The sequence below is a fragment of the Leopardus geoffroyi genome, chromosome D2, assembly GCF_018350155.1.
Source record: "Leopardus geoffroyi isolate Oge1 chromosome D2, O.geoffroyi_Oge1_pat1.0, whole genome shotgun sequence".
Classification (NCBI taxonomy): domain Eukaryota; kingdom Metazoa; phylum Chordata; class Mammalia; order Carnivora; family Felidae; genus Leopardus; species Leopardus geoffroyi.
In genome coordinates, this window is record NC_059334.1 from 77797104 (window position 1) to 77824765 (window position 27662).

Genomic DNA, 27662 nt, shown 5'->3' on the forward strand with positions numbered 1-27662 from the left:
TAGGCCCGAGAGGAGGAGGAGACTTTCATAATATGCATGTAAGAGCCCTGCAAAATAAGACTGGAAAGATCAGCTTTTGCCACCACACGGGGGCCCCCCGGAGAAATTGAAGTGAGTCAGGTGAGCAGTAGCTGACCCTTTTATGGTCTCTGGGAGAACAAAACTCCGAGACACCGTGCTAGACCTGAGCTATAACAAGCTAACACAACAGAATAGTAAACAGACAACAGGTAGTTTGGGTCGCAAAACACCAACCAGGTCTTCTGATTCTTTCCCCTCAATTGATGTATCTGACTCGGGGAAGTAGTTCTAATCCATAACCCAAGGCTCTACGACTGGCCCTGCTCAGGACGTATCTCACCGCCATGTATAAAATAAAGTTAACAACTTTTGAAATACTGCTATCGCAATTGTGCTATTGTATGTTATCCTGGATTACCATGTGGCCCACGAGCCTTTGATACTACAAAACTCAGCTGGGCCGTGAGATCTAACAACATTCATTTAAAAAGAGTTATTTGGTAATGTTACATATCAGTTCGTTGTTCAAAACATTTATTGGGATTTAACACTATGATGTAGATAAACAAGTGTTCCCCAGCTGCTAAATCTCACTTCATATATTTTAAACAATCCACTGTGCTGGCGATTTCTGAAATGTGAAAAGACGTCATATCCAATGCACGTTTTTAAATGTTTCTTCTGAAGCTACATCTGCTTCACATCGCTTGTTCAAAGTGTTCCATTTTCCTCCGGGGTTACTTAATGATCATATTAGAATGGGCAAAAGTCAAGGACTACATCCATTTTCTGAAATGCAGGGGCCTTGGTATTGCACTCTTACCTAAGAAAAGAGAGGGAGAGATCTGAAACACTAGCAAAAGTGTCAACCAGCCAATGAAACTGTAAGATTAACAAAGTCAAATTTATAAAGTGCAATAAGGTTCTCACATAAAAGAGGGAGGCACGGAGGAATTTTTTTTTTTAGGCTATATTATTACCCTTTGCGTGACTGGGTCATCCACTGAACTTTGTGCAATTTTTCAAGCTGTTCCGAACTGACTAATCGTGGCATGTAGTGTATAATATGTTGAAATGTGTTGAAACTTTGGGTAACATTCCCAGTTTGATATTTAAAACACTTGGTCAGCTAGAAAACGTTACGGAGCCATTCCGCCGCTCTGTGTGCATCGTGCCTTCGCAATTTTCATCTCATTTCAGCCCACGGGTTTGGAAATGCTGTCTCCCTCCCCGCGTTTCAAGCAGGCCCGTGTCTCGCCAGCAAATTTTACAAGCAAGAAAACGAAGGCAAACCATCACGTTTCCGACCGAAACAAAGGGAATGGTGTTGTATCCGACATCCTTGTTGGTCTCCTAGAATTTGTTCTGTGTTTTGGTTAGCAGAACCTACTCTCGATGCCCCAGGAGTCTGGCAACATGATTACTATCATGGGGGCGTAGGTACCTATGGCTTGTATCTATGGCTCTTTCTGAGAAAAAGGAATGGATTATGTAAGCGGATGTTTGCGATACTTCGTGTTCTTTTGCAATATACAGCACGTGTGTCCTGAGAAGCCTAGGGCTTCCTAGAAGCAAGAGAATGAAGGTGTTTTCAGCATTTCAGGAGGGAAGGGGGCCACCGGCAAGTGGCCATCTAATTTGACCAATGTAAATAATGTGCTGGCGTAGCTTGTGCTCTAAAAATAGCCCAGAGTAACTGCAGACTGTGGCCAACCTCCCATATACGTGGAACGCGGGCAGAATTTCTGGAGCCTGAATTTCAAATATGGCAGCTTGAAGAAAGGTTTGAGACCCCCTCAGGCGATCGGTGGCTTTTCATTTGAGGGGCCGGCGTGGAAACGTTGCTCTGAAGCAGTGGGTAACATTAGCCAAGAGGCAAAGTGTTGTTCATTGGAGAACAGTAAGAGGTAGTAACTGAAGAGGAATGACTCGCCTGGGGAAGAGGTTCAATAAGCAGTGATTGAGAGAAAGAACTATTTTCTTTTTTAAATATAAGTTCTTCAGAAGCAGTTAATGAACCCCAGGGGGGAAATGGGTGTTTATATATTTTTACCTAACATGTCATTACCCAGGCTAATGACCCCCTCATCCACCCAGTTTGACTCTTTGTGATTTCTGGTGGCTCCCTTCCACTCCAACGCATCATCGGAGACCTGTGCCGTACTCCCCCGTGAGGATAATGTTAGTGGCACGGATCCCGAAGGCACCTCATAGAAAGAACTGGCAGTTATCTTTGGAATAAATGAGGCCTTGCCAAAGGTTACAATTTTGAGGAGGTCAAAGCCCTTTGGTATATATGGTTCCATACGGTCACGTCCTGCTAATTTAGCAGTAAATAAAGCCGTCAGGTGGTGGTGATCTCCTTTTAAGGGTAAATGCTTCCTCTTTCTTTGCTCGAGGCTTGGCACTTCTTGTTAGCAAAGTACAGTCCATACATGGAGCCTATTTTCCTGCTGATCCAATTACCAGGGTCCGTGTGTTTCAGCCTCCTCCAGTCTGATCTCAGCAACGCTTCCCCAGCCACAAGAACTGGCTAAAAGGACTGGGTATTACAGAAAGTGACAATGGGCGGGAGCACATTTAATTGCATATTTTCAAAATGAGTGTATGTCCTTGAGAAGAGAAACAAGGTGATACAAATATTGGGGGAGGACAGAAGCAATACTCTATAGACAACTGTTCTACTAAACATTTTTAAGTAGAGCCCCTTTTAAAGTCAGGTCTTAGGGGTGCCTGGGTGACTCGGCTGGTTAAGCGGCCAACTCTTGCTCTCCGCTCAGGTCATGATCTCATGGTTCGTGGGATCGAGCCCCGTGTTGAGCTCTACGCTGATGGCATGCCTGCTTGAGTTCTCTCTCCCTCTCTCTGCCTCTCCCCTTTCATTCTCTCTCCCTCTCTCAAAATAAATAAATAACATTTAAAAAAAATAAAGTGAAGTCTTAAATGGAACTCCAGTATTTAATACATACCAAAGTAGAATTTCTCTAGTTGACTCTGGACAGCGCGGTGCCCCATACATTCTCCAAATCGTTGTGCCCAAACACTTGGCTTTACTGAAGATTTGTTTCCCTGGTGAATAGAGTGGCCTCTGAACTTGCTTTATGGTTGACCCAAGGATGTCTAGTCAGCCTTGGTAATAATTAATGCTCACAAATGTTCTACCTCATGAAGTGCTGTAGCATTTAAATGCACGCACAGTAACTTTTAACTTCCCCTCGGAGCAACAGCATTGGAAAGACTCGCCATGTTTTTTCCCCCTTATATAAACAAAAAGTTTCACACCCAATCATCTCTAGGCAGGGGGAAGAAGAGAATCAATTAGAACCTAAGACGGAAACATCCCCCTTGGAATTCAGCTTCTGACTTTATGTATGAATTGGACCATTCACCAAATATGAAACGCTCACAGCAGAGAGAAGCTTTTCATCTGCTCCTAGCAGGAGCTGCAAATCCCCAGTGCCAAACATTTTGCTGGTGTCAGTTAAGGCCGACTTCTCAAATTGCCACAGGGAAATCTCACAAATCTCACCATATCTTCAGAAATAGCGTTTAGGGTTTTTTTTGTTGTCGTTGTTAGGGAAACAATCAAATAAACCCCTGACAAACTTGTCGCCAGCGGAAAACACACTTGTGGCAATCAAGAGATGCTCCTCACGTGAGATCAGGAGGTACGGTGGAGATCACAGCTTTGACGCCCTCGCTAGTGACCCGAGCTAGCCAGAATCTTTCGCCACTAACTAAGGGGTGACTACAGATACTTCCTTTGGGAGCTAAGACCCAGTATTCCTGGGACATGCTTTGGCCTCTAATTTTGGAAGGCTTCCTATAGAATGATAGAGATGTTCCCTCTGTCTATACTGCAATGCCATAAACACCTTCAGTAAGTTCCCGGTTCAATTCATCACAACTATGGAAATGTCAAGTGCCCATGGAGAGGTGGCCAGGAATCAGGATGGGCCGTGCTTTGTGGCAGCACAGTTTTGCCTTAGATCCATCACCTCGAGGGGGCTGTGCCTGGAAAATGCCCTTCTTGTTGCAGCCCAGGGGTGGAGACGTTGGTTGGTGTATCCCAGGGGGGTTTCACGCTGGGCTGCTTTCCAAATGGCACAGAAAGAAGAACCATGAACTGCAGTTAACCTGACCACGAGATTCCACGCAGATCAGTGCCACCTGTGAACTGGTTTCTCCCTTCGGCAACGAAGTTTCTTTCGCAGATTAGCGGGAGTCAACACTTCTTTAATAGTTTCATCATAGGCATTCTTCGATGGCTGACCAAGTTAGCTTTGCCTCACCACCCCCGCCCCAGGTAAGCTGTGAGGTGGGTGGGTTCATAAAGTCCATCCACATCTTTCTGTCTGGTCCACTGTGACATGTTAAGTGTCGACAGAGCCGGAATATAGGTTGCCCAGGTGAGGAGCCGGCATCAGTCCAGAAATCCATCAGCCACAGACGGGAGACCTACAAATGACTCTAACATACAGGAAGCCCACTGGGCCTGCTACTACACTTGCGTGCATCCCCCAGGAAGACGGCAGCAATCTCGTTGGCTAAAGAATTTGAAAACAGGAAAGAGACAGGTACCTGCCTGGATGGGACACAGATCTGGGAAGCATTTACCACATGGCACTGGACTTATTTACGTACCTGTCCTTCTTCCACAGACAATACAGCCCTAAGAAAAGAGCCACAGTTGCCACATCGAGCACAATTCCTGGCACATGGTACGATTCAGTAAATGCTTGTCCAAAAAGTAATGATTTCTTGGGGCGCCTGGGTGGCGCAGTCGGTTAAGCGTCCGACTTCGGCCAGGTCACGATCTCGCGGTCCGTGAGTTCGAGCCCCGCGTCAGGCTCTGGGCTGATGGCTCAGAGCCTGGAGCCTGTTTCCGATTCTGTGTCTCCCTCTCTCTCTCTCTGCCCCTCCCCCGTTCATGCTCTGTCTCTCTCTGTCCCAAAAATAAATAAACGTTGAAAAAAAAAATTAAAAAGTAATGATTTCTGTTTAGACTCAAGAACCATGGACAACATCACTACTCAAAATTCCTCTCTATCCACCACATTCAATAACGAAAGGGCTAAGAAAAAAGGGTAGATCTTATTTTTACTAACTACATCTCTCTGGTAAGACAAGGCTACGTCAATAACAACAGGTCTCCTTGGATGCAACTGAGTTTGACCTGGGCCACACTCTGGTTACCGGCATGACGGTGTCAAGGCTTGAAAGGGACATTTTATACTCCACTGGGTTTTGATGGTGGCCTTTGGGGACGGCAACAGGCGTTGTTTTTAAGTTTATTTATTTTGAGAGAGAGAGAAAGAGCAGGAGAGGGGGGCAGAGAGAGAGAGAATCCCAAGCATGCTCCACACTGATGTTTCAGAGAAGCTCGAACTCACCAGCTGTGAGATCATGACCCGAGCCAAAGTCAGGAGTTGGACACTTAACTGACTGAGCCACCCACGTGTCCCCACAATAGGCATTTTTAAGGGCAGCTTCCCCCCATCTTCCCTGGGACCATCCATCTGCTGGGTGACAGTCCTTCTAACTGGAGCCCAGACATCAGAAAACATGAAATCATTCGCTTCCCAGAATCTCTGATGGGCCATGCCTGAAAAGCTCTTCCAGACCCCAGAGGCATCAGGCCCACATTCCCTGACTAAGGACTACTCCAGAATGTAGGACTTGGACAGATAGGTCCCGGCAGTGCTCCTGCTCTGGGCAACTCATCGGCAACAGTTTCCCGCTTGGCTTCCTCCAGGCTGCACAAAAGACCATTTTGTCTTTGCCAGTTATTTGCCTCCCTCATAGCTCTGTTTTTTCTCAACGTGGTTTTGGCTCACAAGTGGCAGAGCCCTCAAATTCATCACATCTCGGTGGTCTGTCCAAAGTGGGTTGGGTTATTTGCTTTGGGGGCGGGGTTGTGGGTTTTTCTGGCATATTGAGAAAGACAAGGCTTTGCCCTCGTGCTCCCCACCACTGCCCATGGCTGACGCTGTCCACGGAGAAGAAAACCCCTGGCCATCAGGAGGCCCGTGTGGCACACTGCCCCTGCCCCAAGCTGATAAAGAAAGAGGCTCAGCATGGCTGCCTGGTCCGGGCAAGGGTCGCGGTCTCCTGAAGGAGGCCTGGGCGGCAAGCACAGGCCTGTCACAGGTTCCTTCCCAGGACACTGGGAGCAGCCTGGGGGGTGGGGGGGGGGGGGTGGGGGTGAGCCCTGGCAGCCTGGGAGACCAGAGAAATGAGTGATGGTGGTCAGCAGATTGTAAGACCAGCCGTGGAGGAGACGAGGTCCCGCTCAGCATTCCGAAGGCAAGTAGAGAGGAGGGGGCTCCAGGATTTTGCTGGAAGTTCCAGAATCCAGAAGCTTTTAAGGGATGTTCATGGAAATCATTACAGGCTTGAGCATGCCCGGTGTTCCTTTTTTGTTTTCTTTTTTTCTCCCAGTCCAGGTCCTTGAAAGGGAAGGAGCACAGGAGTATCTGTGCCGGAGAGGACCTGTGCTCAAGGCCCCCTTGGAGGCACCTGGGGGGGCAGGAGCCGGCCGCCCCAGACAGCCGTGTGTTCCCCACTGCCCCAGTCTTAAAAGTCTTAGGGCTTTTAATAAAAGTGGCAATAAAATAAACTTTTATTCAAAATGCATTGGATCGACTTCAAGCATTGTCCCCCAGACTCCCCACCACATCCCTTGGATCAATACATCAGAGTAATCCAGCTGGATTCATTTAAATATATCAACAGTGGCTTCCTGCAGCCTGTTCCCTGGGTCAAAAGTGATTTTCAAGACGTTTGGGGCAGGTTGTCATTGGAATACCGCTTTACAGGCCCAAATTACTAGCTACTAGAGTCTATGGAAAAGTGTTCCCCTTTAAGTAAACTTTCTTTCTTCCTTTAAAGCCTCGGGGAAAAATAACAATTCAAAAGATTTTTTTTTTTTCTAAGCTCTTTTTACACCGACGGTCGGTTTTTATTGCCAAAAACCATTTGCTGTGTACGAAGCACTGTGAAAGGGCCTGGGTGCCTTATCTAGATGCTATCTGGCAGGCTGGTTGCTGCAGGATAAAAAAGAGCATTTTCCATTTAACTTCAAGAGTTTGCCTGGCCTATGTTACCGGAGATAAGGGCTGGGGACAATGGAACTCACCACAGTTGGGGAGGTAAAGATAAAGCCCTGCCTGAGCCGCCAGCCCAGATTCTTCCATGAAATACTAAAAGCCCCGTCGTTTGACATACAAAGTTCAAAACTCCTTTTACATATTCCGTATCTGCTATTTTGTTTGAATTTTTCATCATTCAGTGCGTCCTGCCTTATTTCCACCTGAGGCCCCTCACCTGGAACCCCTCGCTTTTCTCTGCTTACCCAGGCTCCTTTCGGCCTTCCAGGCTCTCTCGACGCTCTTAAAATTAAGAGGCCTCTTTGGAAGCTCAGCGCTGGCCTTGACCTGCGTGTCGATTTTCCCCTCCGAGGCTCATCTGTATAATGGGCTTGTCATCTCTGACCCTGCAGGGAATTGTGAGGCCAATACTGGCAAGGAACGGCATGATGCTCTGAAGACTGTAGCACGACGTAAACGTGCTCACATCTCCTCGAGCCCACAGCGCAAACATCTAGATCATTTCTGTAACAATTAGCTCAAGCCTCTACCTCTGCTCATCCCTTTTGCGGGGAAGACATTTGGTATTTCGTTTGTCTCTCTTTTCTTTTTAAACCTTGTTGATTTTCTTTTCTTTTTTTTTTTTTTAATTTATTTATTTTTGAGAGAGAGAGCAGGGGAGAGGCAGAGAGAGAGAGGGACAGAGGATCTGAAGCGGGCTCTGTACTGACAGCAGACAGCCCGATGCGGGGCTCGAACTCACGAACCGCGAGATCACGACCTGAGCCAAAGTCAAGACGCTTGACCGACTGAGCCACCCAGGCGCCCCCAGTTTCTCTCTGTTGTGAGGGTTCGTGGATAAGGACAGGTTACCAGCGCAGGAAAATAGTCGTGAACAAACTGGCAAAATGGACCATACAATTAGAAGAGGTATCCTCGCACTATCATTTTTTATATAAAGCTAAGGTGTGATTAAATTAGAACAGCTCAGATCCGAGCCCTCAATCGCTGATAACTGGTGGAGCAGGGCTGGTTAACAAATGAAGAAAAGAAAAGAAAGTCATCCAGAACGATGACACAAGAAGCAAAGTGGGAGCAGGAGATATAAATAGCCAAAGATGAAGAGGGGCTCAGGAGGAAATAGAAATGGCCTCTTACATTTGTGCCAGAATGACCTTCTTTGTGATCTAGATGACGAAGGTCAGCGACAAAGGGGTTGTTACTCCGAGACAATTTTGTCAGAAAAAAATTATGCCTCGCGTGCCCCAACGCTCTCTTAATTCTTTGTTCATACTAAGAAATCAGCACATTGCCTCCCGATAACCTACATTCTGCTTACTCTAAGGTACAGTAAACCTACTTTCCTGGCTTTTCGTGCCTTTGTCTTTCAGTATATATTATAGCAATTCTGGGCTTGGTTTTAAATGGTTTCGCTTTTTCTAGAACCAAGTATCTTCGGATAATGAGGGTCTGTAGACACCTGCCCCTCTTGCTTGGTGTCCCTTCCGGACAGGAGCCCCGGCACGGCTGTTACCGGAGCCCCCCGAGAAGGAGGGAACGATCCGCTGTGGCCTGGGGACACAAAACCCCACAGTTGTACCTGGTAAGTATGCCACAAATGATCGTTTCTGATCATCTCTAGAAAAGAGGATGTCACCACGTGAGAATAAAGACTGCAAGCATGGCATTAGGCCGTTCGCTTGTTACAAAGAGGAAATAAATTTATTTCCATGAGAGAAGAATCCTGGTCGCAAACGGTAGCACAGGCTGGGGCTCTGTACGGAAGGAGGACCTTGGGAACCTGGGGTGGGTGGCCCCTGAGGCCGTCTCTCTTCAGCCCGGGGTCTCTGGCAGCCTGCCTTAGCATCCGGCTTCTGGAACCCCGCCGCAGCCGTCAGGACATATGGGGTGATGAGAAGCTAACATCAGCGGCTCCGAAGATGTACATCACATGGGGGTCGGGAGAAGAAAATTTCACACCTAAGGTGCAATTCACTGCGGGGCTGGACCGGACCATGGAACGTATCCAGAAGCACAGCCGCGAAGAGAGAGAGACGGTGATTTTCAGCATTGGAACTTCTCGGGATGGTGTCAAACTTCTCGAGTTCATCATGTTAAGGCGCCGTGAGTCCACCGCGCGTGAGGAATCGGCTTCGCTGTCAGGCCTGTCGCCAGGAGCTCCTAGACCCTCCATCATCGCCAGGAGCGCTCCAGTGACTCGGGGGTCTTTCCCCACCGCGGGCAGGAACAGCGATGCGAGGACCTGCAGGACCCTGCAGTCGTGGCTTAGAGCAGGGATCGGTCTCAACCCGGTGTAGACCTCCCGAGGGGCAGGGGCAGTCGGCCAAAGGGGGTCTTGCCCCAACACTCGACCCCCCGTCTGCGCTGAATCACGGCCGCAGGTGGGGAAGGGGGTCAACCATCCGAGGGGGTCTTCGAAGACACAGGCCGGGCTGCCCCCCTTCCCCCCCTATTTTCTTGCAGGTGAAAACCATATATTCATTTTCAAGGTCTCTTCACAAATGATGATTTAAGGGTAGAGGACTCAGAAGAATGAAGTCACGTGATATGCTTTAATTAAAAAACAAGCCACGGCCTCTTCGACGTTTTGCCTTTTCCCACCAGCTGCTGTGGTGTTTACTTTAAATACATATAAATGTAAATGGCAACTTAAGATTATAAATCTTTAAAAGAAAAAAAAAAAAGAAGCATGTGAGCCAAATCTTTCTTTATCTTGGATACAGAATCCTATTGAATCCATTCTTACACAGTCAACGCTGGAAGGAGGAGAGAAATTATTGAATTCCATCAATTTCCATAAGGAGTCTGCTGTCTAGAGATGAGGCATCATCTGCCTGAGTTTATCTACCAATCTGGCTCTCAAACAAGAAAATGACACTTATGTATTCAATTTTTATGGAAGGGGCTGCCAAAAATATGCCCGACAAAATTGAATAGGCCAATATCTGCGCTCTTGACGTGTTTGCTCGTCCAGGAGGGATGTGCCTGCAGTCAGGCCAGCCGGGGTAACGAGCTCCCGTCCTCAGGACACTGCGGGGAAGGAAGGGGCCCTTGGTAGCGTTGCTCAAAACATGTTCCAAGTTCAGGGAGCCGCTGTTCAAAGACATCGTGGTGAGCCTACCTGCGTGCCGTGACCTGAGGGGCTGCAGTGTGAGTGGGGCGGATCTGTGGGTCCTGAGTGGGAGCTACAGGGCCAGGTATGACGCTGGCGGGGAAGCGGGGCTGTGCCCCTGAAGGCACCCAGAGCCAATGTAGCCAGAGGGCGGGAAGGGCCCGGTGCTCATGGAGGAAGGCTCAGGTAAAGGCAAGAGAAGCACTTCAGAGGCCACCACCGTAATCCAGGCCAGGATGGAGAAACCAAGATTAGGGGTTTGGGGCAGGCTGGAAACGAGATAGCACAGGCAGAGCTAACAGACCATGATAGTCCACTGGCTCGGCTGTGGGTCCGGAGGAGGGAGGCGTCACGATCAACCACAGGTTTCTGGCTCCAGCTCTTAGGTAACTGGCAACCGGTTCACCATGCAAAGACCAATGGGAAGGTTCAGATTTGCAAGGGGAATGAGTTCTGCCCGCAGGAGGACATCCAGGTGGAGAGGTCAAGACACGGTTGTTGAAAGGGGCCTGACACCAGGCATGAGAGACCCTTGGCGTTGGGAGTCACTCCTATGTGGACAGATACAGGAGTGGGGAGAGAAGGCAGAGAAAGAATAGGAAATGGGAAAAGAAATAGATCAAGGATGGAACAGCAACATTGAAGGAAGGAAGGAAGGAAAGAAGGAAGGAAGGAAGGCAGGCAGGAAGGCAGGAAGGCAGGAAGGCAGGAAGGAAGGAAGGAAGGAAGGAAGGAAGGAAGAAGGGAAAAGAGTGGTCAAAATGGAGGTTGAGGGGACCAGAGGTTTGGGCAAAATGAAAGAACAAGAATTTTGCGAACAGAAGTGTGAGATCTAGTTGGTTAATGGGGTGGTTCAGAAGGGAGGATGAGCGCGTTTAAGCCAACAACCTACCAAGGGACAGAGGTTCTAAACCCCGCTGACCAGCTCCCAGGGCTCTGAGAGCTCTGCCTCCAACTTTTGAGCTTGAGTTCTATTCCCAGGGCAACAGAAGACCCCAAGAGGGGCTGCCCCCTGCTCACGGCAAGGATCTTGCTCCTGTGACCTACAGACCACGGGGCTCCAGACTCAGGCCATGGACCACTCTGTGGTGATGGCTCCTCCAGGGGCCCGACGGGTGGGGAGAAGACCCACGGAACCTCAGGTCTCTGAACTTCCTGATGCCTCTACTGGTAAGTCGTCTGCTCCGCGTCTGGACTCTGTGGCTTTCCTTTGCTCAGAATCACTCAGGACAGGGAAATGGGTCCTGTGTCCACAAGGAGATCATGTCACACAATCCTTATTGTCACACCCGGAACACAGCATGCCGCTTTGAGCCTTCTTGTTTCCATTTTTTGTGCCATTAACCTTCAATGGCCTAGAGAGGAAACTTCAAACTCCTTACCTTGCTCACAAGGCCCTTCACATTCTGACTTTGCCTCCCACCATACCCTCCGGCCATGTCCCTCATGGCTATTAAACCCCCCCCCCACCACCACCACCTCCCAGCTTCTCTGTGCTTCTGTCTATTCTCTGAAACTGCCTATCCTTTCTCTCTCTGTTTTCTTTAATGTTTATTTATTTATTTTGAGAGGGACAGAGAGAGAGAGTGGGGGATGGCCAGAGAGGGGGAGAGAGAATCCCAAGCAGGCTCTGCGCTGTCAGTGCAGAGCCCAACGTGGGGCCTGATCCCATGAACCATGAGATCATGACCTGAGCCAAAATCAAGAGTCAGACACTTAACCGACTGAGCCACCCAGGCGCCCCTGCCTAGTCCTTTCACAGGGCCACCGCATTGCACATAGACTACAATATAAATGTCCCTCCTCCCCACCCTCTCCCTGCCACACATGTGGAGTTGTGCAGTGTACAACCTGCACTGCCATGAAGGGCCATCCTGCCCTTTTAATGATGCCCTGCCTTTGTATATTCTTTCCTTGTTTGGAATGTCTTCAGTTCTCCTCTTTATCCCCTCTCTAAAACTTTTCCCAACTCCTCTGGGTAAGTTATTTGCTTCCCTTCCCAGACTCCCTTAGCAGCTTGAACAAGCCAATCATCTCACATACTACTCTAATGATCTGCTGACTTGTCTGTCCCTCCCACAGTCTGGGGGCAGAGTCATGTTCCATTCACTATTTCGTTTTGGTTTTGTTTTCATTTTAAATCCCGGGTGCCCAGCCACATAAAGAGTGCTCGTGAAAAACCATTTTTCTAAGTAGGATTGACAAGCCTGGGCAAATGCTCTCACATCATCATATCCAGAGAACAATCATTCCTAATTAAGTCTTTTTGAATAAATAGTCTTTAAGGCAGATTCCATCACCTACAAAAGTCAGAAGATTCTAGGAGTTGCTCACACTCATTTATTTATTCAACAAATATTTACTAGGCACCTGCCATGCCCCAGGCACTGTGCTAGGGGTGGGCATTCCACAGAGAACACAGCAAAGCCCAGCCTTGTTGAGCCTGCCTTCTGGAAAAGGGGAGTGGGGAAGAATTAGACGATCCACAAGTAGACCAAAAGTCTTCTAGAATGGTAGATGGTAAGAGGTGCTAAGGAGAAAAATTATCCTGGGGGCGGGGGGAGACCTAGATGTCAGTGGCAGAAGGGAAGGACTGTGCTAGTTTAGATCTGATGGTCAAAGAAGGCATCTGATAGGAACATCAATGGGGTATCTGCACAAAGTCTTTACTTAAAAACTATTTTTGAGCACCATATCTGCGCTTAGTGTGGCCAAATACTTTCTCTGCTCCCTTGAAAGAGCTTTTATTTCACCTGTCTTGCCATATCCTCAGCTGCCTACAGGCAGCCATTGGTGCCGCACCCACTGACATCTGAGGACTCCGAGGAGGAAGGACCAAGGGCACTTTCCCCAAGAGGAAAGGACAGACGCTACGGCAGCCCAGCCCCAGGACTCCGCGTCCTGCTTTCTGATGTTAAGGAGGAGGACAGAGCACCCGGGATGGACCCGCTCTGCTTCCTTTCCTGCCTTGAAACATTTTATTGATGGCATGAGCACTGGGGAGTCGGCGGTCCCCTCAGGCACTCTGAGGATGTTTCCTCATTTGTCAAATGGAGATTTTAACACCAGTCCTGCCTCTCAACCCTGTCCCAGGGCCAAAGGTAAAATACACATTAAAGGTAGGTTATGAAACAAGGCACGTGGTCAGCCCTGTTGCTTTTCCTCACAAGAGGTATGTAAGGGTTTCTTCTCCCCTTCTGGCCACCACACTTCTGGCCAACTCGCCCCCCCCCCCCCCATTTCCCTTTTTCTTTGTACTTGAAAGGTGCTTTCCTTTCTACTGCCTCACCTAATTCTTGCACCATCCCAGCGGGGGCAGACCTATTGAAGAGACTGGGAGTCTGAGACCCAGACAAGGGGAATGACAGGGTCATCAGTTAACCCGTGGCCAAGCAGATTGAATTCAGGTTTCTCCTTTCTTCTTTCCCTCCATAACCACCTTTATAGCTTCCATCACTGCGCTGGGTGAGCACACACACAGACACGCATACGCTCACGCTATAGATGAGGGTCCGTAGTGGCCCAGGGTTTGGGTCTGCAAATAAAGCTATAAAAATATCGCTTGCCAGCTACCTTTGATAATGCTACTCTCATCAATGAGTTCGATTTAGCGAATCTATATTTGGGTACAACTTGAAGTCTGGGCTTAACTTATCGATTTGGGTAAAGGGCATTCTCAAAGCGCAAAGACTTGCTCAATATAAAGCTACATGCTGGTGAGTTCAAAAAATTTTTCAGAATTCCAACTTTCCCGAAAATGCTAAAATTCTAAATGAGGCAGTGACTTGGACAGACAGGAGGCTGGCTTCTTCCCCTAAGTGATTCTGCTGCTAAGCGCTAGGGAATGATGCAAATGTGGTGAGTGGCTAATAATTAAAGGATTTAATTAAGCATCGTCTGGGAACGTGTCTAGCTGAGCAGCGTGTGTATTGGCAGCCCCAAGCAATCGGGTGGTTACGGCAGGGAGGCAAGCATTGTTAAAGGCAAACGAACTGATTATTTGGGGAAGATTTTCTACTCCAAGGGTCAAAAGAAACACATGTTAACTGTTGATAATACACATTTGGGGCAAGCGTTTCAATGAACATGGTAAAAAAAAAAAAGGGTTTTAATTACTATCCCATTATTCACTGTGAACCCAACATCTGGCACCTGGGAAAATGGAGGTCAAGAACAATCGCCTGTTCGTCACTCTGTTTCTGGACCTGGACACATTGTAGGTGGTCAACCAATGCTCAAGGTTGAAGTAGCAAACGAATAAACAGACACCGAAAGCAATCACACTATCATGTAATGTTTAGTCAAAATAAAAAAGGAGGAGGAGGAGGAGGAGAAGGAGGAGGAGGAGGAAAACCTATACAGGATACAAAATCTGTACATACTGTGATCCCATGATGTAAGCAAAGATATGGAAAAAGAATCAAAGGAAATGTTAGTGGCTATTTGTGATAGATGAGATCATGATGGGTGTTTTTCTCTTTCCTGCTTCTTGATTCTCTATATTTTTAAATTGTAACTATATATATATATATATATATATATATATATATATATATACACACACATAAAACACTATATTTTGTTATTTATGTATCAATTTATATACTTATACATTTATAATTTCAGTTATATATCATATAATTACAAATTATTATATATAACATGTATATTATATATGTATATATACATATGTATATGTACATATATATGTATATATGTACATATACATATGTATATATGTACATATACATATATACATATATATATGTATACATATGTATATATGTATATATATACGTATATATACGTATATATATACATATATATGTATATATATTATATATGTACATATGTATATATTATATATGTATATTACATATATCAAAACCCATGAAAATAGAAAAAATAAAAATGTATATATCAAAACCCAAAAAAGAAAATGCTACTTTTTTAATTTTTTAAAATATCAGTTTATTTTTGAGAGAGAGGGAGAGAGAGAGCGGGGGAGGGGAAGAGAGTGAGGGAGGCACAGAATCGGAAGCAGGCTCCAGGCTCTGAGCTGTCAGCACAGAGCCCGACGCGGGGCTGGAACTCACGAACCACGAGATCATGACCTGAGCCAAAGTTGGAAGCTTAACCGACTGAGCCACCCAGGTGCTCCAAAAATGCTATTTTTGATGAAGCACCAGAATCACAGGTGGATGAGACATTAGGAATGATCCATTTATTTCATTCGTTCACTCAGTCAGTCAACAAACAAGTTTTTAGGCAACTGTACCTATTATGCTTGGCAATCTGTTAGGTGTGGTCTTTGCGCTTACCATAGCCCACAGTCTTACAAACTTTCCCATCCATGGTTAAGCCCCGTAACCATTCCTATGTGGTGGGTACTATCATTGTTCTAATTTCCAAATGAGGAATCTGTCAAGGTCACACATCTATTAAGCAGGAGCCTCACCAAGGCACCTAACGCCAGAACGGCAGCCCTTAACTGCTCTGCCCGCCAAGTCTCCTGGTGGCCAGGTCAAGCCAACCCCTCAAACTGTGACCGTCCCCAGACATTTATACCCTGTCTTCCTTCGCCTACCACTCACTGGCTTGGTTCAGCCTTCAGAACCACACAGAATGAGCAGATGACCACATATTCTCTTCAAGCCCTGTGTGTTCCAGACTAAACATTCCTGGATCCTTTGACTATCTGTCGGGGTTTCCTATGACCCAGTATCCCACCACTCTCCTCCAGACTGTTCTAATTTATCAAAGCCCTTAGAATTTGGCTCCATTGCAGAGTTTCTTGTAGCAATTTGGCCATGCAGCTGAGCACACCCCACACTGCTCTGTGTGGTCTGACTAGCACAGAGGATCATCTCTCTGGACCCAGACACCGGGCTTCTATTATCATAACTCAGAAGCATCCTCATTTTGGCTTTTCTGCATAGGACTCTTTAACATTGAACTTGCATTTTGTAGTACATAGCATACATATGTTGAGTCCTCTGTGATAACAAATGCTGAACTAGAGAGGCAAGTAATTCCCCCAAGGCTGTATACTAAAGATTCAATTATTTGAAAGCAAAACTTTAACAAAAACACTAAAATACGTGACAAGTGTAGTCACAGGTCAAATCACCAAGCCTACTGTAGCCCTCCCATAGGTGAAATACATCCTTTTGAAATAATGTACAAAACATTAGTAAGGACTCAGACTTTTTAGCATGAAAAAGTCACTGGAACATAAAATACCCAATAGTGTCTCAGTAGATGTAGGGTCATTGTCTGGCATATACTTATACTGTTAATTATTAGAGCAAAAATATCAGACATGGCATGTCTTATTTTTCTTAAATTCCAGGGTTTGAGGTAAAGAAAATTTCACTAAAGCAGGTATAAGAGGGGCTTAAAGATGTTAAAGACTCTGGGAAGATTCTGGAAAGGTCCGAGAAGAGCATGAGAAATGCATGGTGCTGGTACGTTGTGTCTAAAGCAACTTTTAAACATCCCTGCCCTTTTCCCCGGTAGAGGCTGCGGTTGTATTACTCTTGATCTGAAACCTTCCCTTTTGCTCTTCAGAATGTCTTACTTTTGGCTCCAGAATCATTGTGGGATGAAGGTCAAGAATGAGGGCTTAACCACGGGCATGCATGTCCAGAAGTCTTAGCCCAAACTGAATCGAGGGACCCCACAAAGTTGTCAGGACTCTCTCCGTTCCCTGGACTCCCCTTTACGTGACGGCTTCATTTCAGGCAGTTTCCTGATTTTTAGAGACAAAGAAGCCTCCGGCATCTCTCGGCCTACATTTCACCATCTTAATCACACCCAAGGCAAAAAAAAAAAAAAAAAAAAAAAAAAAAAAAAAAAGTGGGCGGGAGGTAGGGCTTCTCTTTCCCATAGTTCCCACACAATTTCCAGGTTTGACTCTCACTGGACCAACCTGAGTCACATGCCCATCTCTCAGCCAACCATAAGAACTGGAGGGATGGCAAACATTGTCCCAGTCCCAGTCACATACTCACTCCTAAAGCAGGTGCAAGGGTGGGTAGAAAGGAAGCAAAGCAGTGATCAGGCTTATCCAAACCAAATGGACACATGGTTGTGGAATGAAAAAGGGATGTTTGCCATCACAAACGGAGCTTGACCCAGAGAAGAATGAATGGATAATGGATGGACAAAACCACCAAGTATCCAGGATAGGGAAGAGAGGAACTTACAGAGGCCCTACTATGTGACAAATGCTAGATACCCTATAAGACATGAATCATCTCAGATGAAAAGGTGGGTAACCACTTAGTAGTGAATCAGCCCACAGCTAAGAGTTAAGCAAAACCCGAGGCAAGTACATGAGGGCCTCCTGGTGACTGGTTTAAGAAGGAAGGGAGGCAAGGAGAGTCTAGGGGAGACCATGGTACCGGAAGAGAAAATGACATGCGAAAGGCAGGCTCCTAGACCTGCCTTCTGTCAAGTCTGCCTGTAATAATGACACCAGAGAGAATATTGACATAAAAGCCCAACCTGGACACCATCTGGAGTGAATGGCCTTTCATCAACATGGTATCACCTGCTGTACCCTTCCAAGGATTGGGAAACCACAATTCCCAGAATCCCTCCCTTGTGTGGCTCCAAGTCAGGGTTTGCCAATGAGACCTGCACGGTGCCCTGGGAACAGAGGCCATTCTTCTCTTCACAGCAGACACGTGAGCAGACGTGAGATCCACAGTTGCTTCTCAGCCAGGACTTGTGAATCACCTGTTCTGCTACTGCAGACTAAGCCAATTGGTAGAAACTTCTTCTGCAGAATTCTTAACAACTACAGCAATTTCCTTAGAAGCTTTTGAGAAGCCTGAGGTCTTCAGTATCTACTTCCCTAACCTTCTGGTGCAGCTTTCCTGATTTTTGGTAGCAACTTTTCTGACCTTTGTGACCCAACCTCTTCCATTACTCATATAAACCCTAATTCCTAGCTTAAAGCCCTTTATTCCTAGAATAGTTAGATTTGTGCCATTTCCCTGTGCAAATCCAGACTGATAGAGAACTCCAGCATAAAAAGGATCCTGTCCTGAGATGAGGCTCTGCAGTCTGAGAATGCCAACAAACGTGCCTTGCAGACTTGGAGAAGTTTTAATATACTTTTATTTCCCCTGCCCTTTTCCTACTATGTCATTGAATCTGGAGGAGGGATCAGTAAATAACTTCATTTAGAAAGTTGACTTTTTAAGTCACAAATGATGTTGCCATACTCAATCAGCATGAATGACGTTCACTCCAATTACCAACAGTAGTGGGATTCTCACACACACACACACACACACACACACACACACACACACACAAGTCTCCCAGAACATTTCAGCCTCTTGAGTCAAATATATCTACTTAAAATCCCCAGGAACTAAGACCCTAAGTCTAGAGGACCCTGAGTGTAGGCAAAAATAACTAACAACAACTAAGGGCATACTACTTGTATGTTATGTTTATTGACATTTTTAACTATTTCCCAGGCTAAGATGCCAAGAGAAGCAGGATAAATAAGGAAATATAGGAGTAGGGCTTTTCTGTTGGGCCTTTATCACCCAACTCCAGTCATCTGGATGGGCCACGATGTTCTGGGCCACTTAATTAAGATGCTATGGTCTGAAAACAACAAAAGCAGAAAGTTCTTAATAAATTGATTACATTACAGCCCTGCCATCTTTAAATCCATGAATTCGTTTTTTTTTTTTTATTAATTGTTTAATGTTTATTTTTTAGACCAAGACAGATCATGAGCGGGGGAGGGGCAGAGAGAGAGGGAGATGCAGAATCCAAAGCAGGCTCCAGACTCTAAGCCACCAGCACAGAGCCCAACATAGGGCTTGAACCCATGAACTGTGAGATCATGACCTGAGTCAAAGTTGGACGTTTAACCGACTGAGCCACCCAGGCACCTCTCCATGAATTCTTATAGAGCCTACAGGTGATGGCAAGAGGTGCCTGGCTTTTGTAAGTAGCTAGGCCTAGGTTAATATCCTCGTTTTGATCCTTAATAGATGTTTACACTGTATTTAAATTGTTAAGCCCAAGTTTTATACACCTGTGAAATAAGTATAATAAACGTATCACTAATGAAATAGGTATAATTACTTTTACACATGAGGAAACTTCCCAGGAGCGATAATGGTCCCAGGGATAGTTAGAGGGAAGAGTACTTTATTATTTTTTTAATTTTATTTATTTATTCTGAGGAGGGAGGGGCCGAGTGAGAGAATCCCAAGCAGGCACCACGCTGTCAGCACAGAGCAGGATGCGGGGCTCGAACTCGCAAACCATGAGATCACGACCCGAGCCAAAAATCAAGAGTCAAATGCTTAGCCGACTGAGCCACCCAGGCGCTGAGGTGAGGGTCCTTTATACTCTTCCGTAATCTCCATTAGCACCTTCCCACCCAAAAGCTTAATCTAAGTAAAAGTGATGCTCTTGCTGTAGAAATGCAATTCAATGTTGCAATTTAATGTTGAAATAAAATTCAGAAGAAACACTTAGTCTCTTCCTAGAAGAATGCCGTTCCTCCCTCCCCCAGTTCCTGCTTTATAAGCTGCCACTTCCAAAATAAAATCCATTTGAAATGAGAGTAATCTCTCCAAAATATTTCTTCTGATGACAATGTTCCACCCAAATGCTACTTCGATGCTTCCTATGAATACAATCACTAGGTTAATGATTTTAGATATCTGGGTTAACTCTCCAGTTTGAACCATCCCATGAGACAAATGTGAGAATGACTAGGTATAAAATGAATTCACTTGTTGGGAGTTAAAACATGGTGAGTAGTTGAAAAGATCAATAAAATTGAAAGCCTCTAGCCAGGCTAAGAAAAATAGAGAAAACACAACTTACTGATATTAGAAATGAAAGGGGGGGGGGATACACTGCAGTCCTCGCAGAAACTAAAAGTATTATAAAGGAATACTATGAATAACTCTATGCCCACGAGTTTGATACCTTAGATGAAAGTACCAATCCTTAAAAAACATAATGTGTCAAAATTCATGTAAGAAAAAAATAGTGTGAATAGGCCTACATCCATTAAATAAATTAAATTAGTGATTAATAATATTCCAAAACAGAAAACATCAGGCCCAGATAGGTTCCTGGTCACTTCTACAAAACACTGAAGGAAGAGATTATACCAAATCTCTATAATCTCTTTCAGAGGATAAAAGCCAGAGGAATACTCAGTAACTTATTCTCTGAGGTAAATATTACCCTAATACCAAAACCAAAGATGTTATAAGAAAACTATAGACCAACATCTCTCTTGAACATAGATGCAAAATCTTCAATAAAATATTAGCAAATCAAATCCAAAAAAAGGATGAGGAAAAGAATTATGCACCAAAACCAAGTGGAATTTATCTCAGATATGTAAGGCTGGTTCAATATTTGAAAATCAATTAATGTAATCCATCACATCAAAAGACTAAAAAAAAAAAAAAAACACATAATCATCAATAGATGGAAAAAAAAAAGCATTTGACAAAATCCAACAGCCATTCATGACAAAAACCCTCGGTAAAGTAGGAATGACAGGGAACGTTCTCTACTTGATAAAAGCTACCTACAAAAAAACCTACAGATAACATTATACTTAACAATAAGAAACTTGAAGCTTTGCAACTAAGGTATAAAGCATGGATATCTTTTCTCACCACTCCTTTTCAATATGATACTGGAAGTCCTTGCCAATAGAATCAGGAAGAAAAAGAAATGAAAAGTATACAGATTGGGAAGGAAGAAATGAAACTTTTTTTACTCACAGATGACATGGCTGTCTATGTATAAAATCTGAAATAACCAACAAAACTCCTGGCAATAACAAAGGATTGTAGCAAGGCTGCAAGATACAAGATTAATATGCAAAAGTCAATTGTTTTCCTACGTACCAACAAGGAACAAGTGGAATCTGAAATTTAAAACATACTATTGACAGTAGCACCAACAAAAAATAAAAAAAATACATAAATCTAAAAACATGTACAAGACCTATATGAGGAAAACTATAAACTTCTGAGGAAAGAAATAAAAGAACTAAATAAATGGGGAGATATGCCATGTTCATGGATAGGAAGACTCAATATTGTCAAGATGTCAGTTCTTTCCAACTTGACCTACAGATTCAATGCAATCTCAGTCAAAATCCCAGCTAGTTATTTTACAGAGAGACAAAAGACCCAGGGTAACCAACATAATATTGAAGGAGAAGAACAATGTTGGAGGATAGAGCTACCCAGCTTCACGATTTACTATAAATCTACAGTAATAAAAATGGTGTGGTGTTAGTGAAAGAATAGAAAAACAGATCAATAGAACAGAGTAGAAAGCGCAGAAATAAATCCCCATCAATAAAGTCAATTAAACTTTGACCAAGGAACAAAGGCAATATGAAGGAGCAAAGACAGTCTAACAAATGGTTCTGGAACAATCGAATGGTCATATGAAAAGAATGAATCCTACACCCTTCACAAAAATGAACTCAAAATATATCTTAGACCTACATGTAAAACACAAAAGTATAAAATTCCTAGAAGATAATGTAGGAGAAAACCTAGAAGACTTTGGGGGTGGTGATGCCTTTTTGGATATGAAAGACACAATCTGCCACAGAAATAGTTAAGCTAGACTTCAATGAAATCAAAGTCTGCTTCACACACAAAAAAAACCAGTATCAACAGAATTAGAAGACAAGCTACAGACTGGTTGAACATTTTTGCAAAAGACACATCTGGTAAAGAATTGTTATCCTAAATACACTTAGAACTCTTAAAACTCAACAATAAGAAAATAACCTGACTAAAGCATGGGCCAAAGACTTTAACAGACACCTCATCAAAGAAGGTATATGATGGTAAACAAGCATATAAAAAGATGTCCCACGTCATAGGTCGTCAGGGAAATGGCAAATTAAAACAATGAGATACCACTACACGCCCATTGGAATGGCCAAAATCTAGAACACGGATGAGAGCAAATTCTGGCAAGGGTGTACAGCAAAAGGAACTCTCATTCACCTGCTGGTGGGAATATAAACTGGTACATCTACTTTGCAGGACTGTTTGACAGTCTCTTACAGATTTAAACATATTCTTACTGTACAATCTAGCAGTTATGCTCCTTGGGCATTTTACCCAAATGCACTGAAAACCTATGCCCACACAAACCCTGCATACAGGTGTTTATAGAAGCTTTACTTATAACTGCCAAAACTTGGAAGCAACCAAGATAGCCTTTGCTAGGGGAAGGGATAAATGAATTGTGGTATGCCCAAACGGTGAAATATTACCCAGCACTAAAAATAAATGACCATATGATTTCATTAATATGTGGAATTTAAGAAAAAAACAAACAAAGAAAAAAAGGAGACAAACTGAAAAACAGACTATTAAATATAGAGAACACAGTGGTGGTTGCCAGAGGGATGTAGGTGGGAAGAAGGGTGAGATAGGTAAAGGGGATTAAGAGTACACTCAGAGAGACAAGCACTGAGAAATGTATACAATTGTTGAATCATTATACACCTAAAAGTGACATAACACTGCGTGTTGACTATATCTTAATGAAAAACAAAAACCAACAATTAAGAAATGAGCTATCATCCATGAAAACATGTGGAGGAACCTTAAATATGTAACCTAAGTGAAAGAAGCCAGTCTGAAAAGGCTACATACTATATGATTCCAACTATATGACATTCCGGAAAAAGAAAAACCACGGAGACAATGAAAAAGTCAGCAGTTGCCAAAGGTTTAGAGAGTTGGGGGATACGTAGGAACAAATAGGCAAAATATAGGAAAATTTCAGGGCAATGAAAACACCCTGTATGATATTATAATGATGGATATATGTTATTATACATTTGCCCAAATGCATAGAATGCACAACACCAAGCGTGAACCCTAATGTAATCTATGGACTTTGATTATGTGTCACTGTAGAGTTCATAAGTTGTAACAAATGTACCACTCTGGTGACTAATGCTGATAATGGGGGGGGGGGGCTATGCATGTATGAGGGCAGAGGGCATACAGCTAATATCTGTCCTTTCTTCTCAATTTTGTTATGAACCTTAAACTGCTCTAAAAAATACCTTCAAAAATTTTTTAAAAATAGATATGGAGAGAAAAGCTGGTGGTGGGCATTCGATCAGATTGGCTACTCCAGTGTAGAACCTATCCATATACAGCAAGTTTTCCGAAAATCTCCCCAACTCTGTCAATCATTCACCCACTCCATAAATAAAGATCGATTAATAAATTAATTACTTAGTAAAGGCTAATTAATAAAGATTATGGACTCTTTGACATATGCTGTGCCCAGGTTCCCAGGGGACATTCTCGTGGACAAGACAGACATGGTCCCTGTACCACAGTCCCATCCAACCCCTAGGGTTGTGTCAACTTCTTTTTTCTCCTTATTGCCCCACCACCCCACTCTACCTCCCTACCAGGAACTTTTTAAGATTTTTTTCCGGAACCATTTCCTACAGAATTTTAATACCACAGATAGATGGTATCTCTGTGCTTTATACATGAAATGAATAAGGTTTTTTTCACCTTCCAAGGACTGACTTTTGCTCCTTTCAGGACAATATCGCCCCCATTGAGAATGTATAAAGATATACCAGAATAGAACAAATCCCAGAAGCTGAAAGACCCTTAGAGCCTCATAGTCTATGTCAGGGTGGGGGTCAGGATGGAGGGAAAATATGTAACAAAGTTGGCAAATTAATTAAAATCAATCAAAAGCTATTGGCCGCATGTCTACTAGATGTCCCCAACTGGTAGGTGTGTGGGATACGGAAGAAGCAGACACCATCCCGACTTTAAGGAATAGACTTTCAATGCCTCTCTTTGGAGACCCAAGAAGAGAACATGTGGTCTGTTAGAGTAATGAAGTCCCCGCTATGGTGAGCATTGCAGGTGCACTGGGGTCCAAGGCAGAGCGGTCAGCATGGGGGGCAGGGGAGCAAAGCAAGGCCCTCTGGAGGAGCTAGGGCCACAAAGACTTCAGCAACTAGATATTTGAACTTATTCACAATTATTTAGTACCTGCTGTGTAGGGCACTGAGCTAGGAACTGGGCTTCCAGAGATGACCAAGACCCTATTAGCCATGGAAGCTGAGAGAAGAACAGATAAACACAGGAAGAACTCTCCACAAGGAACAAGTGCCACGGAAGGACAAGGAAGGAAGAAAGAAGAGAGAGAAAGGAAGGAAAGAAGGAAGAAAGGAAGAAAGAAGAGAGAGAGAAAGAAAGAAAAAAGGAAGGAAGGAAGGAAGGAAGGAAGGAAGGAAGGAAGATAGGAAGGAAGGAAGGAAGGAAGGAAGGAAGGAAGGAAGGGAGGGAGGGAGGGAGATAGGAAGGAAGGAAGGAAGGAAAAGAGAAAGAGAGGAAGGAAGGAAGGAAGGAAGGAAGGAAGGAAGAAGAGAGAGAGAAAGAAAGAAAAAAGGAAGGAAGGAAGGAAGGAAGGAAGGAAGGAAGGAAGGAAGGAAGGAGAGAGAGAAAGGAAGGAAAGAAGGAAGGAAAGAAGGAAGGAAGGAAGAAAGAAGAGAGAGAGAAAGAAAGAAAAAAGGAAGGAAGGAAGGAAGGAAGGAAGGAAGGAAGGAAGGAAGGGGAGAGAGAAAGGAAGGAAGGAAGGAAGGAAGAAAGAAAGAAGAGAGAGAGAAAGAAAAAAGGAAGGAAGGAAGGAAGGAAGAAAGAAGAGAGAGAAAGGAAGGAAGGAAGGAAGGAAGAAAGAAGAGAGAGAGAAAGAAAGAAAGAAAAAAGGAAGGAAGGAAGGAAGGAAGAAAGAAGAGAGAGAAAGGAAGGAAAGAAGGAAAGAAGGAAGGAAGGAAGGAAGATAGGAAGGAAGGAAGAAAGGAAGGAAGGGAGATAGGAAGGAAGGAAGGAAGGAAGGAAGGAAGGAAGGAAGGAAGAAAGAAGAGAGAGAGAAAGAAAGAAGGAAGGAAGGAAGGAAGGAAGGAAGGAAGGAAGGGGGAAGGAAGGGAGGGAGATAGGAAGGAAGGAAGGAAGAGAGATAGGAAGGAAGGAAGGAAGGAAGGAAGGAAGGAAGGAAGGAAGAGAGATAGGAAGGAAGGAAGGAAGGAAGGAAGGAAGGAAGGAAGGAAGAGAGATAGGAAGGAAGGAAGGAAGAGAGGAAGGAAGGAAGGAAGGGAGGGAGGGAGATAGGAAAGAAGGAAGGAAGGAAGAAAGAAGAGAGAGAGAAAGAAAGAAAAAAGGAAGGAAGGAAGGAAGGAAGGAAGGAAGGAAGAAAGAAGAGAGAGAGAAAGAAAGAAAAAAGGAAGGAAGGAAGGAAGGAAGGAAGGAAGGAAGGAAGAAAGAAGAGAGAGAAAGGAAGGAAGGAAGGAAGAAAGAAGAGAGAGAGAAAGAAAGAAAGAAAAAAGGAAGGAAGGAAGGAAGGAAGGAAGGAAGGAAGGAAGGAAGAAGAGAGAGAAAGGAAAGAAGGAAGGAAGGAAGAGAGATAGGAAGGAAGGAAGGAAGGGAGAAAGAGAGGGAGGAAGGAAGGAAGGAAGGAAGGAAGGAAGGAAGAGAGGAAGGAAGGAAGGAAGGAAGGAAGGAAGGAAGGAAGGAAGGGAGGAAGGAAGGAAGGAAGGAAGGAAGGAAGGAAGAGAGGAAGGAAGGAAGGAAGGAAGGAAGAGAGGAAGGAAGGAAGGAAGGAAGGAAGGAAGAGAGGAAGGAAGGAAGGAAGGAAGGAAGGAAGGAAGGAAGGAAGGAAGGAAGGAAGGGAGGAAGGGAAGGAAGGAAGGAAGGAAGGAAGGAAGGAAGGAAGGAAGGAAGGGGGAAGGGAAGGAAAAGAAGGCAAGAAGGCAGGCAGGGTAGGCAGGAAGAGTCTTAGCCTGCTACGCAGGTTCTAAGAAAACGTCAGTAAGCCAACAGGACACCCTGGAGCTGACGTTGCACATAAAGGGCGGCCCACATCTCTGTCTGCATCCCCGCCAAACTCGGCCAGCACTGGCTGAGAGCAGCAGGTGTAAACGTGGTGAGGGACGCAGAGTGTGGCCGCTGAGCCCGTCTCAACCCTGCCACCTGCAGCGGCGGCCCCGAGAGCTTTATGCTCACGGCCTTTACAGGCAGATTATACGAGAAGATGTGCATCCTCACTATAGTGACGTCAAGCACAAAGTCCGAGCAGCCTTGTCCGTGGGAAGGGATGGTGATGATGATGATGAAGAACAGAATACCAAGAGAACATCGATTATGGGGTGTGCTTATTCGTTTCTCCCAGAGGCTTTTAGAGGGATCCACGGAGGGGACATGGGGTGGCGAGGAGAGCCCTACAGAACAGCTAAGGTTTCTTCAAGGAAGCGGACGCTTCTGGCCAGATTGAATTGACTGCCTGGGAGATGGGGTCAAGGACAGGCCTGACCCCCGCAGGCTCGGTGAGCAGACAAAGGCCTCAAGCAGCAGCTTCACTGGTGGAGGATTATAAGGTCCCCACCTCCCCCCACAAGACTGCTGCTTTCTCGAGTCAGCGCTCCCACCGGGGTGGAACATGGGAGGCTCGCAGCTGGCTTGCCCACCAACCTCCCCTTGGAAACATCCAGAAGCCAACCGAGAAAGACCAATCACGGCACATATTTTAAACCCCTGCAATGCTATACGCGGACTTCAGAGAGTGGAACACGCCCAGCCTGGGGACTAGCCCGGCCTCCTCTTTACAACCAGTTCTAAGATGACGTTGGATCAGTAGGAAATGCTGCAGGAAGCAATTTCCATGGCCGTCCCCCGCTTTCGTGACCCGCCAGTCTGGGCACAGGAGTCATACAGCCCTCAGCTTGCCGTTCCCGCCTTCTGTCTGCTCAGTTACCTTCGGGATGGAATGCCTCACCCTCCCGACAAGCCCGCTGATGACTCCCACTTACCCCTGCGTCTTCGGGGAAGGCTTCCCGGGGCCCCTGCTGGGATGAGTACAGATCTTCCCAGACGCCTTTGTCCTCGGCCTCAGCATGTTGTGCCTTGACGTCTGGCCTGTAGGCCCAGTTCTTTGAAGAAAGCGCCCGTGGGGAAGTCACCCTTGCGCGGCCTGCACCTCATCCTCGCGGGCCTGGCTCCCGCGCGCCCCGGGGAGAAGTTTCCAGAATAAATGATGAATAATAGGCTGGTGGCGGGGGCGGGGAGACGGCAGATGGGGCGTCACCACCCTGGGAATGAGAAAAAAAACAACAACACTCAAGCGAGGAAAAGAGCATCACTATCCAGAGGGGGACACAGAGAGAAGGGTGGGGGACCTGGGTGGCCCTTATGAGCCCAGGTCACGCATTCAGGTCTGACTTCCTTGCTGGCCACACTGGAGAGGCCAAGCCCCAGGTCCCAGAACACCTGTGAGCTGCCCGACCCTTGCTTGTCTTCCTGAAATCGGGGGGTTTTCTCTGAGCCCTCCCTGCTCCGGGG

At 45.4% G+C, this 27662-nt stretch overlaps 1 long non-coding RNA gene across 1 annotated transcript; it reads right to left on the reverse strand.

The window, feature by feature from the left end:
• Nucleotides 1-538: 538 nt before the first annotated feature.
• On the reverse strand, nt 539-27406 carry LOC123577540. The gene is made up of 2 exons (XR_006701912.1): nt 27134-27406; nt 539-844 (listed from the first exon to the last, which is right to left on the reverse strand). It is a non-coding gene; the product is annotated as an uncharacterized LOC123577540 (long non-coding RNA).
• Nucleotides 27407-27662: the final 256 nt, after the last annotated feature.